This window comes from Ranitomeya imitator, chromosome 5 (assembly GCF_032444005.1).
Source record: "Ranitomeya imitator isolate aRanImi1 chromosome 5, aRanImi1.pri, whole genome shotgun sequence".
In the NCBI taxonomy this organism is placed as follows: domain Eukaryota; kingdom Metazoa; phylum Chordata; class Amphibia; order Anura; family Dendrobatidae; genus Ranitomeya; species Ranitomeya imitator.
The window spans coordinates 253,508,396-253,522,158 of record NC_091286.1 but is presented as its reverse complement, the minus strand read 5'-3'; the positions used below and the strand labels follow the sequence as shown (position 1 = coordinate 253,522,158).

The 13,763-nt window shown below is 44.9% G+C and overlaps 1 protein-coding gene across 2 annotated transcripts in view; it reads left to right on the top strand.

The window, feature by feature from the left end:
* Positions 1 to 13,763, top strand: part of MTCL3 (MTCL family member 3) — a 181,044-nt gene that overhangs the window by 82,650 nt on the left and 84,631 nt on the right. The gene's annotated exons all lie outside the window — the stretch shown is intronic.

Here is a 13,763-nt window from a genome sequence, read left to right as displayed (position 1 = left end):
ACTTTTGGCCATGAAGTGGGCATTTGAGGAGTGGCGTCATTGGCTAGAGGGTGCTAGACATCGTGTGGTGGTCTTGACTGATCACAAAAATTTGATTTACCTTGAGTCTGCCAGGCGTCTGAATCCTAGACAGGCTCGTTGGTCACTGTTTTTCTCTCGTTTCAATTTTGTGGTTTCATACCTGCCAGGTTCAAAGAATGTGAAGGCGGATGCTCTTTCTAGGAGTTTTGTGCCTGACTCCCTTGGAAATTCTGAGCCCTCTGGTATCCTTAGGGATGGGGTGATTTTGTCTGCTGTCTCCCCAGACTTGCGACGTGCTTTGCAGGAGTTTCAGGTGGCTAAACCTGATCGTTGTCCGCCTGAGAGACTGTTTGTTCCGGATAATTGGACCAGTAGAGTCATCTCCGAGGTCCATTCTTCTGCGTTGGCAGGTCATCCTGGAATATTTGGTACTAGAGACTTGGTGGCCAGGTCTTTTTGGTGGCCTTCCTTGTCGAGGGATGTGCGTTCTTTTGTGCAGTCTTGTGAGGTTTGTGCTCGGGCTAAGCCTTGCTGTTCTCGGGCCAGTGGATTGTTGTCACCTTTGCCTATCCCGAAGAGGCCTTGGACGCACATTTCCATGGACTTTATTTCGGATCTCCCTGGCTCTCAAAAAATGTCCGTCATCTGGGTTGTGTGTGATCGCTTTTCTAAAATGGTTCATCTGGTACCCTTGCCTAAGTTGCCTTCCTCCTCTGAGTTGGTCCCTCTGTTTTTTCAGAATGTGGTTCGTTTGCATGGGATTCCTGAGAACATCGTTTCTGACAGGGGATCCCAGTTTGTGTCTAGATTTTGGCGGACTTTCTGTGCTAAGATGGGCATTGATTTGTCCTTTTCGTCTGCATTCCATCCTCAGACGAATGGCCAGACTGAACGAACTAATCAGACCTTGGAAACTTATTTAAGGTGTTTTGTTTCTGCTGATCAGGATGACTGGGTTACCTTTTTGCCGCTGGCCGAGTTTGCGCTTAATAATCGGGCTAGTTCTGCTACCTTGGTTTCTCCTTTCTTTTGTAATTCGGGGTTTCATCCTCGTTTTTCCTCTGGTCAGGTGGAACCTTCTGACTGTCCTGGAGTGGACATGGTGGTGGATAGGTTGCATCGGATTTGGAGTCATGTGGTGGACAATTTGAAGTTGTCTAAGGAGAAGGCTCAGCAGTTTGCTAATCGCCGTCGCCGCGTGGGTCCTCGACTTCTTGTTGGTGACTTGGTGTGGTTGTCTTCTCGTTTTGTTCCTATGAAGGTCTCTTCTCCTAAGTTCAAGCCTCGGTTCATCGGTCCCTATAGGATCTTGGAAATTCTTAACCCTGTGTCGTTTCGTTTGGATCTCCCGGCATCGTTTGCTATTCATAATGTGTTTCATCGGTCGTTATTGCGGAAGTATGAGGTACCTGTTGTTCCTTCTCTTGAGCCTCCTGCTCCAGTGCTGGTGGAGGGAGAATTGGAGTATGTTGTGGAGAAGATCTTGGATTCTCGTGTTTCCAGACGGAAACTCCAGTATTTGGTCAAGTGGAAGGGTTATGGTCAGGAGGATAATTCTTGGGTGGTTGCCTCGGATGTTCATGCTGATGATTTGGTTCGCGCTTTTCATAGGGCTCATCCTGGTCGCCCTGGTGGTTCTCGTGAGGGTTCGGTGACCCCTCCTCAAGGGGGGGGGTACTGTTGTGAGTTCTGTTTTTGGGCTCCCTCTGGTGGTTACTGATGGTACTGGGTGACTTGTCTTTCCTGGGTTTCTGGGTTCCACCTGTTCCATCAGCATATGGGAGTTTCCTATTTAACCTGGCTTTGCTGGCATTTCCTCGCCGGTTATCAATGTATCCAGTGTGTCTTGTTACCTCTGCTCCCTGCTCCTAGAACCTTCTGGACAAGCTAAGTTTGGATTTTCCTGTTTTGTGTTTTGCTTAATTTGGTTTTTAGTCCAGCCTGCAGATATGTGATTCTCTGCTGCTGGTTGCTCTAGTGGGCTGAAATTGCTTTTCATGTACCATGAGTTGGCACATGAGTTCAAGTAATTTCAGGATGGTTTTTTGAAGGGTTTTTCGCTGACCGCGCAGTTCACTTTTGTATCCTCTGCTATCTAGCTTTAGCGGGCCTCATTTTGCTGAAACTGTTTTCATACTACGTATGTGCTTTCCTCTCATTTCACCGTCATTATATGTGGGGGGCTGCTATTTGCTGTGGGGTATTTCTCTGGAGGCAAGAGAGGTCTGTGTTTCTTCTGATAGGGGAAGTTAGATCTTCGGCTGGAGCGAGACGTCTAGGATCATCGTAGGCACGTTCCCCGGCTACTTTTATTTGTGTGTTAGGTTCAGGGTCGCGGTCAGCTCAGGTTCCATCGCCCTAGAGCTTGTTTGTATCTGTGCTTGTCCTTTTTGTGATCCCCTGCCATTGGGATCATGACACTCTATGCAATATTATAGCCTAACATAATGCTCCATACAACATAATGTCCTCACTTAGTGCTTTCTATAGTATATGGCCGCACATAGTGCTCCATACACTATAATGGCCACAAAAAGTGCTCCATACAGTATAATGGCCCCACATAGTGCTCCATACAGTATAATGACCCCATATTGCTCTATTTTGTATAATGGGCCCCACATAGTGCTCCATACTGTATTTTGGCCACAAAACGTGCTCCATACAGTTTAATGGCCACACATAATTCTTTATACAGTATAATAGGCACCACATAGTCCTCCTTACAGAATAATGTCCAAACATAGTGACCCACACAGTTTAATTGTTTCCTATATTGCTCCACACACTACAATGGTCCCACATAGTGCTCCATACAGTATAATGAGTACCACATAGTGCTCCATACAGTATAAACAGCACCAAATAATGCTTCACACAATATTATCGCCTAGTGCTCCATGCAGTATAATGGCTGCGCATAGTGTTCCATACAGTATATGACTCCACAAAGTGCTCCTTACAATAATAGTAATAACCACAAAAAAGTGCTCCATACAGTATAATGATCCCACATAGTTCTCCATACAGTATTATGGCTCAACATTTTGCTCCATACTGTGTAATGGGCCCCACTTAGTGCTCCATACGGTATAATGGCCTCACATAGTGCTTCATACAGTATAATGGCCTCTCTTACTGCTCCATTCGGTGTAAAGGCCCTCGCATAGTTCTCCATACAGTATAATGGCCCCACATAGTTTTCCATACAGTATAATCGTCCCAGAGTGTTCTCTATACAGGATAATGGACCCCACATATTGCTCCATATGGTATAATTGCCTCACATAGTGATCCATACTGGATAATGTCCCCACATAGTGTTCCATACAGTATAATGGCCCCCATTGTGCTCCATACAGTATAATAGCTTCACATAGTGCTCCATAGAGAATAATGACCTCACATAGTGCTTCATAGAGTATAATGGCCCCACATTATGCTCCATACAGTATAATGGGCCCCACATACTGGTACATGCCTTATAAAGGGCCTCTCATAGTGCTTAGTACAGTATATTGGCCCCTCATAGTGTTCCAAACAGTATAATGGTCCCACATAGTTTTCCATGCAGGATAATGGCCCCACATTGTGCTCCATACAGTATAATGGTCCCATATTGTGCTCCATATAGTATAATGGGCCCCACATAGTGCTCCATACAGTATAATGGAATCAGATAGCACTCCATACAGTATAATGGACTCAGATAGTTCTCTATACAGTATAATATCCCTGCATTGTGCTCCATATAGTATAATGGGCCTCAAATTCTGGTCCATGCCTTATAAAGGGTCTCAAATTGTGCTCCATACAGTATAATGGAATCAGATAGCACTCCATACAGTATAATGGACTCAGATAGTGCTCTATACAGTATAATATTCTTGCATTGTGCTCCATACAGTATAATGTGTTGTGAATTCTGCTCTTGGGTTCCCTCCAGTGGTGGTAAGTGGGAATGCAGGTGTCTCTGAGTCACAGTCCTGGCCAGGTGTATCTGCTAATTGCTGTTCTGACTGGGATATGTATGTGTGCAGGATTCATTAGCCCTTGCCAGTAGTCAATGTTTCTTTGGAAGTATTGGATCTCAGCCTGGCCTCACCTGCTTAGCTGCCAATTTCAGCAAAGATCAGTGTTTTTGTTTTTGTATCTGTGGCACACTGTTGTGTGCTTGTTTCAGTTTATTCCTGCTCTGTTTGTAGGATTCACTGGAGTTGCAGATATACGCTCCTACATCTTTAGTTGGATGTGGGAAGTATTTTGTATATTCTGCGGTGGATGTTTTGAAGGGTTTTAATACTGACCGCACAGAACTCTGTCCTATCTAGCTAGAGTGGCCTCCTGTGCTAAATCCTGTTTTTTCTGCCTGTGTATGTTTTTTACTCTCCGACTCACCGCCAATATTTGTGGGGGGCTGTCTATCCTTTGGGGATTTTCTCTGAGGCAAGATAGTACTGTATTCCGATTTCCATCTTTAGGGGAAATTAGTCCTCCGGCTGTGACGAGGTGTCTAGGTGTTATGACCTGGTGGTTAGGAGCACCCGGAATGACCTGATAGTTAAAACTCACACAGGACAAGCTCTGGGATGTGGGAGCTCTGCTGACCGCAATCCCTAATCCTATCACACACACTAGAAATAGCCGTGGAGCGCTCCTGACACTCCCTAAGCGCCTCGTCACAGCCTAAGAGCTAGCTAGCCCTAGAGATAGAAAATAAAGCCTACCTTGCCTCAGAGAAATTCCCCAAAGGAAAAGGCAGCCCCCCACATATATTGACTGTGAGTAAAGATGAAAGTCACAAACGCAGAAATGAAACAGGTTTCAGCAAAGGGAGACCAGACTTACTAAATAGACAGAGGATAGGAAAGGTAGCTTTGCGATCAGCACAAAAAACTACAAAAGACCACGCAGAGTGTGCAAAAAGACCTCCGCACCGACTAACGGTGCGGAGATGCCACTCTGCATCCCAGAGCTTCCAGCTAGCAAGACAAAATCATGATATCCAGCTGGACAAGAAAACAATGAACGAATTAGATACTATCAGGAACTTAACTTCTGCTGGAGTAGACAGGTCACCAGAAAGATCCAAGAGCGAACTGAACCAATGCAGAAACATTGACAGCTGGCATGGAGTAACAATCTAAGTGGAGTTAAATAGAGCAGCCAACCAAGGGATAAACCACGTCACCTGTGCAAGGAACCTCAGAAGCAGCAGCTCCACTCACAGCCACCAGAGGGAGCCCACGGACAGAACTCACCGAAGTACCATTCATGACCACAGGAGGGAGCTCGACAACAGAATTCACAACAGTACCCACCCTTGAGGAGGGGTCACCGAACCCTCACCAGAGCCCCCAGGCCGATCAGGATGAGCCAAATGAAAGGCACGAACTAAATCGGCAGCATGAACATCAGAGGCAAAAACCCAGGAATTATCTTCCTGACCATAACCCTTCCACTTGACCAGGTACTGAAGTTTCCGTCTTGAAACACGAGAATCCAAAATCTTCTCCACCACATACTCCAACTCCCCCTCGCCCAACACCGGGGCAGGAGGATCAACGGAGGGAACCATAGGCGCCACGTATCTCCGCAACAACGACCTATGGAACACATTATGGATGGCAAAAGAAGCTGGAAGGTCCAAACGAAATGACACAGGATTAAGAACTTCAGAAATCTTATATGGCCCAATGAAACGAGGCTTAAACTTAGGAGAGGAAACCTTCATAGGAACATGACGAGATGACAACCAAACCAAATCCCCAACCCGAAGTCGGGGACCAACACAGCGCCGGCGGTTAGCGAAACGTTGAGCCTTCTCCTGGGACAATGTCAAATTGTCCACCACATGAGTCCAAATCTGCTGCAACCTGTCCACCACAGTATCCACACCAGGACAGTCCGAAGGCTCAACCTGCCCTGAAGAGAAACGAGGATGGAAACCAGAATTGCAGAAAAAAAGGAGAAACCAAATTAGCCAAGCTGGCCCGATTATTAAGGGCGAACTCAGCCAAAGGCAAGAAGGACACCCCATCATCCTGATCAGCAGAAACAAAGCATCTCAGATATGTTTCCAAAGTCTGATTAGTTCGTTCGGTTTGGCCATTAGTCTGAGGATGGAAAGCCGAAGAAAAAGACAAATCAATGCCCATCTTAGCACAAAAGGACCGCCAAAACCTTGAAACAAACTGGGAACCTCTGCCCGAGACGATGTTCTCCGGAATGCCATGCAAACGAACCACATGCTGGAAAAACAATGGCACCAAATCAGAGGAGGAAGGCAATTTAGACAAGGGTACCAAATGGACCATCTTAGAGAAGCGATCACAAACCACCCAAATGACCGACATCCTTTGAGAAACAGGGAGATCAGAAATAAAATCCATGGAAATATGCGTCCAGGGCCTCTTCGGGACCGGCAAGGGCAAAAGCAACCCACTGGCACGAGAACCGCAGGGCTTAGCCCGAGCACAAGTCCCACAGGACTGCACAAAAGAACGCACATCCCGTGACAAAGAAGGCCACCAAAAGGATCTAGCCACCAAATCTCTGGTACCAAAGATTCCAGGATGACCAGCCAACACCGAACAATGAACCTCAGAGATAACTCTACTAGTCCATCTATCAGGGACAAACAGTTTCTCCGTTGGACAACGGTCAGGTCTATCAGCCTGAAACTTCTGCAGCACGCGCCGCAAATCAGGGGAGATGGCAGACAAAATTACCCCCTCTTTGAGAATACCCGCCGGCTCCGGAACACCCGGAGAGTCAGGCACAAAACTCCTTGACAGGGCATCAGCCTTCACATTCTTAGATCTCGGAAGGTATGAAACCACAAAATCAAAACGGGAGAAAAAGAGCGACCATCGAGCCTGTCTAGGATTCAACCGTTTGGCAGACTCGAGATAAGTCAAATTCTTGTGATCACCACGCGATGTTTAGCTCCTTCAAGCCAATGTCGCCACTCCTCGAATGCCCACTTCATGGCCAACAACTCTCGATTGCCAACATCATAATTGCGCTCAGCAGGCGAGAATTTTCTAGAAAAGAAGGCACATGGTTTCATCACCGAGCCATCAGAACTTCTTTGCGACAAAACAGTCCCTGCTCCAATCTCAGAAGCATCAACCTCGACCTGAAACGGGAGCGAAACATCTGGCTGGCACAGCACAGGGGCAGAAGAAAAACGACGCTTCAACTCCTGAAAAGCCTCTACAGCCGCAGAGGACCAATTGACCACATCAGCACCTTTCTTGGTCAAATCAGTCAACGGTTTAGCAATACTAGAAAAATTAGCGATGAAGCGACGGTAAAAATTAGCAAAGCCCAGGAACTTCTGTAGGCTCTTCACAGATGTCGGCTGAGTCCAATCATAAATGGCCTGAACTTTAACAGGATCCATCTTGATAGTAGAAGGGGAAAAAATGAAACCCAAAAATGAAACCTTCTGAACTCCAAAGAGACACTTTGACCCCTTCACAAACAAGGAATTCGCACGAAGGACCTGGAACACCATTCTGACCTGCTTCACATGAGACTCCCAATCATCCGAAAAGACCAAAATGTCATCCAAATATACAATCATGAATCTATCCAGGTACTCTCGGAAGATGTCATGCATAAAGGACTGAAACACAGATGGAGCATTAGAAAGCCCGAATGGCATAACCAGGTACTCAAAATGGCCCTCGGGCGTATTAAATGCTGTTTTCCATTCATCGCCCTGTTTAATTCGCACAAGATTATACGCCCCTCGAAGATCTATCTTGGTGAACCAACTAGCCCCCTTAATCCGAGCAAACAAATCAGACATCAGCGGCAAAGGATACTGAAATTTGACTGTGATCTTATTAAGAAGGCGGTAATCAATACAAGGTCTTAAAGAGCCATCCTTCTTGGCCACAAAAAAGAACCCTGCTCCCAATGGTGACGACGACGGGCGAATGTGACCCTTCTCCAAGGATTCCTTTATATAACTCCGCATAGCAGCGTGCTCTGGCACAGATAAATTAAACAGTCGGCCCTTAGGAAACTTACTACCGGGAATCAAATTAATAGCACAATCGCAATCCCTATGAGGAGGTAGGGCACCGGATTTGGGCTCCTCAAATACATCCCGGTAATCTGATAAAACTCAGGGACTTCAGAAGGAGTGGAAGGCGAAATTGACAACAATGGAACATCACCATGTACCCCTTGACAACCCCAGCCGGACACAGACATAGATTTCCAATCCAATACTGGATTATGGACCTGTAGCCATGGCAACCCCAGAAGGACCACATCATGCAGATTATGCAACACCAAAAAACGAATATCCTCCTGGTGTGCAGGAGCCATGCACATGGTCAATTGCGTCCAGTATTGAGGTTTATTCTTGGCCAAAGGCGTAGCATCAATTCCTCTCAATGGAATAGGATACTGCAAGGGCTCCAAGGAAAAACCACAGCGCCTGGCAAACTCCAAGTCCATCAAATTCAGGGCAGCGCCTGAATCCACAAATGCCATAACAGAATAGGACGACAGAGAGCAAATCAGAGTAACGGACAAAAGAAATTTAGACTGTACCGTACCAATGGTGGCAGACCTAGCGAACCGCTTAGTGCGCTTAGGACAATCAAAGATAGCATGAGTGGATTCACCACAGTAAAAACACAGTCCATTCCGACGTCTGTGTTCTTGCCGTTCAGCTCTGGTCAAAGTCCTATCACACTGCATAGGCTCAGGCCTGTTATCAGAGAACACCGCCAAATGGTGCACAGCTTTGCGCTCACGCAAGCGCCGATCGATCTGAATGGCCAAGGACATAGACTCATTCAGACCAGCAGGCGTAGGAAATCCCACCATGACATCCTTAAGGGCTTCAGAAAGACCCTTTCTGAAAATTGCCGCCTGGGCACATTCATTCCACTGAGTAAGCACAGACCACTTTCTAAACTTCTGACAGTACACCTCCACTTCATCCTGACCCTGACACAATGCCAGCAAGATTTTCTCTGCCTGATCCACTGAATTTGGTTCATCATAAAGCAATCCAAGCGCCAGAAAAAACGCATCAACATCACGCAATGCAGGATCTCCTGGCGCAAGGGAAAATGCCCAGTCTTGAGGGTCACCACGCAACAAAGAAATAATGATTTTTACTTGTTGAGCGGGGTCACCAGAGGAGCGGGGTTTCAAAGCTAGAAACAGTTTACCATTATTTTTGAAATTCAGAAACTTAGATCTATTCCCAGAAAATAAATCAGGAGTAGGAATTCTAGGCTCTAACATCGGATTCTGAACCACAAAATCTTGAATGTTTTGTACCCTTGCATTGAGATGATCCACACAAGAGGAGAGACCTTGAATGTCCATATCTACACCTGTGTCCTGAACCACCCAAAGGTTTAGGGGAAAAGAAAGACAAAACACAGTGCAAAGAAAAAAAAATGGTCTCAGAACTTCTCTTATCCCTCTATTGAGATGCGTTAATACTTTGGACCAGCTGTACTGTTATGACCTGGTGGTTAGGAGCACCCGGAATGACCTGATAGTTAAAACTCACACAGGACAAGCTCTGGGATGTGGGAGTTCTGCTGACCGCAATCCCTAATCCTATCACACACACTAGAAATAGCCATGGAGCGCTCCTGACACTCCCTAGGCGCCTCGTCACAGCCTAAGAGCTAGCTAGCCCTAGAGATAGAAAATAAAGCCTACCTTGCCTCAGAGAAATTCCCCAAAGGAAAAGGCAGCCCCCCACATATATTGACTGTGAGTAAAGATGAAAGTCACAAACGCAGAAATGAAACAGGTTTCAGCAAAGGGAAGCCAGACTTACTAAATAGACAGAGGATAGGAAAGGTATCTTTGCGATCGCACAAAAAACTACAAAAGACCACGCAGAGTGTGCAAAAAGACCTCCGCACCGACTAACGGTGCGGAGATGCCACTCTGCATCCCAGAGCTTCCAGCTAGCAAGACAAAATCATGATATCCAGCTGGACAAGAAAACAATGAACGAATTAGATACTATCAGGAACTTAGCTTCTGCTGGAGTAGACAGGTCACCAGAAAGATCCAAGACCGAACTGAACCAATGCAGAAACATTGACAGCTGGCATGGAGTAACGATCTAAGTGGAGTTAAATAGAGCAGCCAACCAAAGGATAAACCACGTCACCTGTGCAAGGAACCTCAGAAGCAGCAGCTCCACTCACAGCCACCAGAGGGAGCCCACGGACAGAACTCACCGAAGTACCATTCATGACCACAGGAGGGAGCTCGACAACAGAATTCACAACATCTAGGTCTGTTAGGTACACTCCACGGCTACTTCTAGTTGCAGTCTTAAGTTCAGGTTTGCGGTCAGTATAGTGTCCACTTTCTCCAGTGAAAGTTCTCATGCAGCTCCAAGGTCACCGGATCATAACAATAATGGGTCTCAAATACTGGTCCATGCAGTATAACAGCATCACATACTGTTCCACACAGTATAATGGCCCCACATTGTGCTCCATACAGTATAATGGGCCCAACATAGTGCTCCATACTGTATAAAAGCCTCACATAGTGCTACATACAGTGTAATGGCCAAAAAAGTTATCTGTACAGTATAATGGCCCCACAAAGTGCTGCATACAGTATAATGGCCTCAAAGGACCTGGAGACCTTCCCGCATATTGTGTAAGACTATGAAAGACTAGGGATGGTCCATTGAGCTCTTGGTCTGATTGGCTTCCCAGCGTTTTGTTACTCACCGGAGGCATGGGTAGGGTGAGAGCAGGGACTCAACAACTCACTGAGGGAGTCCTCAGGATTCTAGTCGAGGGAGCTCAAAGCTCACCATTGATATCGGCAGTTGCCATCTGAGGTGAAGAGGACGCAATTATGTATGCTACATTAGAGTCAGCAGGTGCCTAATTGTAGTTGCAGTGAACACTCATAGCAGTGTGGTAACTAATGTGGTGGTCTCTAAGGATCCAAGGTGGCAAAGTTTTGTATTCTATTGTCGTGACAGTGAGCTCCCCAACCTTCGCTTGTGTATGTATGTACATCTGCTTAAAACAAGACAGATTGTGCCAGGTCAGTTTGGTGTCCATAAAGGGAGGGGGGAGGAGTTGTAAGAAGCCAAGCAAGTAGTAGAGAAACAGAGGCTACGGATTATAGCTGAGTTATACCAGAGCTGGATTCATAGCTACACTGCTCAGTACTTGTGTATACTTTCCTCTATGCCTCTGCTGCTTCTGTCTGTCTGCCACCAAAGGGAAAAAGATGAGGAATCTATCACTGTATGTTGTGATTTCTATAGGAGGCATCATAGCAACAAGTCTGCACCAGAGATAAGAGCTTACAGTGAAAAACTGGTAAAATTGCAGGCTACAAGTCATATTATGGGCAGAAATATTGTTATTCCTCATGTAATCAATGGCATTTTATTTTGAAAAGTTTCTTGAAAATTGATTTACCTTGTATCAGCATTTACAGTAACATGTAAATGTTTAGGAAAAAAAATATGGTACATGTATTGTAATTAAAAAAATGGAAAAAGCAGATAAGAAATGCAATGATGTAAAGCATTTCCTAAGAAGTAGAATCATTACAAGGACAAGTGTGAAAACCTCTGAAACACAGACTACACCCAAAATGCATTATGCCAACAGTTTTTTCTTGGGTGGATGTTGAAAGGATAGCACACAAAGTGATCTGTGCATTTGAGGTCAAATCTCTTGGAAAGACAGGTAAAATAGAAAAAACACTGTATGCTATCTGTAAATTATAGATCTTTGTCCTGCTAATGTGTACCCATGAGAACACTTGCTGACCTGTTTCCTAATAAGTCATTATAATAGGGAAAGTGTGTGGATTAAAGTTTGTTTTCAAGCAAGTTCACACAGACAGGGGGGAAATAAGTATTTGATCCCTTGTTGATTGTGAAAGTTTGCCAACTGACGAAGACACGAACAGTCTATAATTTTAAGGGTAAGTTAATTTTAACATTGAGAGATAGAATATCAAAAATAAAATCTAGAAAATAATATTGTATAAATTATATACATTTAATTGCATTTTGCAGTGAGAAATAAGTATTTGATCCCTCTGGCAAACAAGACTTAATACTAGGTGGCAAAACCCTTGTTGGCAAGCACAGCAGTCAGATTCTTTTTGTAGTTGATGGTGAGATTTGCGCACATGTCAGGAGGAATTTTGGTCCACTCCTCTTTGCAGATCATCTCTAAATCATTAAGATTTTGAGGCTGTCGCTTGGCAACTTGGAGCTTCAACTCACTCCGTAAGTTTTCTATGGGATTAAGGGCTAGAGACTTGCTAGGCCACTCCATGACCTTAATGTGCTTCTTTTTGAGCCACTCCTTAGCTGCCTTGGCTGTATGTTTTGGGTCATTGTCTTGCTGGAAGACCCAGCCACGACCCATTTTTAATGTCCTGGTGGGGGGAAAGAGGTTGTCACTCAGGATTTTATAGTACATGGCTCCATCCATTCTCCCATTGATGCAGTGAAGTAGTCCTGTACCTTTAGCAGAGAAACACCCCCAAAACATAATTTTTCCACCTCCATGCTTGACAGTGGGGACAATGTTCTTTGGGTCATAGGCAGCATTTCTCTTCCTCCAAACACGGCGAGTTGAGTTAATGCCCAAGACCTCCATTTTTGTCTTATCTGACGACAGCATCTTCTCCCAATCACTTACAGAATCATCCAGGTGTTCATTAGCAAATTTCAGATGGGCCTGCACATGTGCCTTCTTGAGCAGGGGGACCTTGTGGGCACTGTAGGATTTTAAACCTTTACAGCATAATGTGTTACCAATGGTTTTCTTGTTAACTGTTGCCCCAGCTGCCTTGAGATCATTAATAAGTTCCCCCTGTGTAGTTTTAGGCTGATCTCTTACCTTACTCATGATTAAGGATACCCCACAAGGTGAGATTTTTCATGGTGCTCCTGATCGATGTCGATTGACAGTCATTTTGTATTTCCTCCGTTTTCTTACTATTGCACCAACAGTTGTCTCCTTCTCACCCAGCGTCTTACTTTTGGTTTTGTAGCCCATTCCAACTTTGTTCAGGTCTATGATCTTGTCCATGACATCCTTACAAAGCTCTTTGGTCTTGCCCATGTTATAGAGGTTAGAGTCTGACTGATTAATTGAGTCTGTGGACAGAAGTCTTTTATAAAGGTGACTATGTAAGACAGCTGTCTTTAATGCAGGTAACGAGTTGATTAGGAGCATCTAACTGGTCTGTAGGAGCCAGAACTCTTAATGGCTGGTAGGGGATCAAATATTTATTTCTCACTGCAAAATGCAAATAAATTTATGTAATTTATACAATGTGATTTTCTGGATTTTATTTTTGATATTCTATATCTCACTGTTAAAATTAACCTACCCTTAATATTATAGACTGTTCATGTCTTTGTCAGTGGGCAAACTTACAAAATCAGCAAGGGATTAAATACTTATTTTCCCCACTTTAATTGCCAATTTGTAATCCAGGGAAAGGTCATAGTAATATGGTCATGTTTGACATTGGATATTGCATGCAACACTGATTACTTTGGTAGTTCCACTTTATCGCTTTCCAAAGATATGTTGTACTACTTTCTTTCAAGCAGGCTCAGTCTTCATCCATCTGTGGGAAAGGTGAAAGTAGCGCTGGTACACTTCTTGTGCCTCAACTGGACTGCAGCTTGTTTGTCTGAAAGAGGACCTCATTAATGGGTGATGATAGAAACA